This window comes from Octopus bimaculoides, chromosome 18 (genome assembly GCF_001194135.2).
Source record: "Octopus bimaculoides isolate UCB-OBI-ISO-001 chromosome 18, ASM119413v2, whole genome shotgun sequence".
NCBI lineage: Eukaryota > Metazoa > Mollusca > Cephalopoda > Octopoda > Octopodidae > Octopus > Octopus bimaculoides.
In genome coordinates, this window is record NC_068998.1 from 8,391,872 (window position 1) to 8,395,158 (window position 3,287).

The 3,287-nt window shown below is 34.7% G+C and overlaps 1 long non-coding RNA gene and 1 pseudogene across 4 annotated transcripts in view; both read right to left on the bottom strand.

Annotated features, from left to right (window-relative positions):
- Window positions 1-3,287, bottom strand: part of LOC106882780 (uncharacterized) — a 397,572-nt gene that overhangs the window by 45,990 nt on the left and 348,295 nt on the right. The gene's annotated exons all lie outside the window — the stretch shown is intronic.
- LOC128249981 (5S ribosomal RNA) lies at window positions 98-215 on the bottom strand (annotated as a pseudogene).

A 3,287-nucleotide genomic window follows, 5' to 3' on the forward strand; every position in this document is an offset into this window, starting at 1 on the left:
GTGCTATCAGCGTGATATGGCCATAAGCAGACGAAATACCGCTAAGCATTTCGCCCGGCGTGCTAACGCTTCTGCTAGCCCACCGCTTTTTTTTTTATGCTTACAGCACCTACGTTTCCCAAGCGGTCACCCATCTAAGTACTTACTAGGCTGACATTGCTTAACTTCGGTGATCGGACGAGAACCGGTGCTATCAGCGTGATATGGCCATAAGCAGACGAAATACCGCTAAGCACTTCGCCCGGCGTGCTAACGATTCTGCCAAGTCGCCGCCTTAATAGTGATGATGATGATGACGATGACTACGACGATGATGATGATGATGATGTGGTGGTGGTGGTGGTGACGATGATGACGATGTTGATGATAGTAACAATGATGATTAGTACATGATATGTACAACAACAACAGCATTGGTTTAGGATGGAACGTCTAACAACAGAAAGAATATTTACTTAGAGCGGCAAGATTTCTATAAACCTGAATGTTGTTGCACTTTTAGATTTTCTGTTTTTCACTCAAAATCTGAAGAATGCTAAACATACTTATAAGATCAATTCCAGCATATCAAAGTTATTTTCTGAATCATCATCATCACCACCATCATCATCATCACCACCATCATCATCATCACCACCATCATCATCATCATCATTATTATCATTATTATTATTATTAACTGTATTATTCGTGTTTTAAATATTTTATTAATACTTGCTATTGCTTGTTATTTGTTTCGTTTCGTTTCTATTTTTCCTTCCTCTTTCCAAGAGATTCTCTATTTCTGTCTCGAGTGGCTGGGCTTTGTTTTCCGGAACATTAACTTTTACGTCTTCCATGTAGCTAGATGTGTCCATTTGTCTCTATTACATACGTACGCATACAAACATACATGTGCCTATATCCGTGTGTGTTCTAGAGTATGCATTTGTGCAAATATGTGTTTGTGTGTGTTTGTACAAACATACATTCATGCATTCATATATAAAATTCTTCGTGTATATATATATATATATATATGTATGTATGTATGTGTTTCTATTGACACACACATGTACATATACAGGCGCACTCAGAAAAGCATATATATACATATACATGTTAAAGAATACACCTATGCATGCCTACATATGTAGAAACAGGGAGAGACATATGTAAAGGCATATATAAATGTGTGTGTTTCTGTGAGTGTGTGTGTGCGCGTGTGTACATGCAGAACTTTAAACCGATATATCTCTTTCTATGTATGTGTGTGTATGTTTGTCAGTTTCCGCTTAGATTTATATGAATATACAACTTAAAAGAACAAGCTACATATACACCTTGCTCCCGCATTTCCCCAGTTTACGCTAAGTTGCTATTAAAGGAAACATAAAACTGAAGTGAATAGATAGCCGTGCTTAAAGGTGGGAAACTATACAAAAAATAAACTCGTAGAAAAGAAACATAAAATAAATTAAATCAAACAAAAAGACAAGCGACAAAAATGCCAAGGATTCTAAGAAAGACCGAAAAGGAATGAAGAATTTAAGACAAAATAACGTCTCAGTAACGAAAATCAATAATGTTTGGAAATAAGAACCTGAATCATATCTATAGAACTATGTTAATTATTCTAATTAATAGAATTATGGAACTCAGTTTAATTTCTCTGCGTCTTAACATTTTGCTGAATTGTAAGTTGAATCGGCAGGTTAAAGTTGTTAATACATCTAACATTTGAATTATTTCTCAAAGATATCAAGATCATCACATGTGAATGCTGAAATGATCCCCGGTTAAAGCTATTGAAGTTACGTTGAATGTAAAGGGCCAATGTTAAGCTGCTGACACATCCACTCCAAATCCGAATATTGTTTTGAAGGACTCTATTGGTTAATATTGACCATACTTCTGGAGAAGTACGCGTGGGCTTCGGCAAAATTGTATAAGAAAGCCAGGCAGTTGCCCATACATATAAATGCCCACCGATTTTTATCCTAGTAAATGCCATCGACTTGGACCTTTACAAATAGTAATTGCTGCCAGAAAACAAAGACCCAGATCAAAAACTTCGGATACAAAAAGATATCTTGCCTGACTTTCTAATAATTCTACCAGTCTAGAATTCTAAATTGATAATTTTGTATCGCTCCTCGCTGCAGAAAAGATGAAACGCAATTTGACTTCGGTGACATTGGAAGCCAGATCGCAGATTTTAGAAACTCATGTGTGACACTTTATCTAGCGATCTAATGACATTGATCTTTGTTGCCTGAAATATTACGTTCAATGAATCACTTTGCATCTCTATAAATGGTTGGAATGATTGGTGTGTATCATAACTAAAATGCTCTTTTAAACGGAAGATACATCACTAAAACGCATGGTTTGTGGTTTGTTTAAGTTGCTCCGTCAACTCATAGTATGATGATTGTTTAAATCTTTTAGAACACCTCCCAAATAAATAGTCAATATAGCAAACCTGTTAGTCAAGAAATCCTCAACTGTATAACTTAGAACTCTTGACATACATCACAATATAACGATTCATGCCATAGATCACAGAAATACGTAAGGGGCGAAATGGTTTCGTTAAAAGGAATCCGGCAATCCAAGGACACATGATTTAGAATATTATCAATGGTAACAATAATAATAACCCCAGTTCTGCCCCACATAAGTAGAAATTATTGTAATCTTCAAACTGTACCATCTATTTTTATTACACTTTGTTATTCAGTGTTGTTTTCTCTAAGATGTGTGATGTCATATGTTCGGTGATGTTGCTATGAGGTCTAGGGACAACATAAAGGCACTTTTGTTGTTGTATTGCGAGAAAGACTGGAATGGGACGGTAACAATGTGGTAAACTACTGACCAATTAGTCAGTTCAAATCGGACAAAAGACGTTGCTATTCATGATAATAATCTCGAAATTGTTTCAGTCGTTGCTTATATTAAATTTTGATAAATAACTTTATTTAAAACAACCTGATTTTTTATCCTTCTTAGGTAACATAGTCACCACTCATGTATACACCTTATGATCAGTTTGGATTTGAAATTTGCCTGTGATAAATATTAATGTCTTCGAATTCTAGCTCGAAACATAAAGGTTAAATCGTGTAAAACGTGCAGTTATGTAATACATAAAAATCATAGCAGAATTAATTGAGTTAACGGCGACGGGAATATTTTTTCTTTATCAGTACATTAAGAACTTGTAGCAAAACTTATATATGTGTGTGTATGTGTGTATGTATATATATATATATATATATATATATATATATATATATATATAT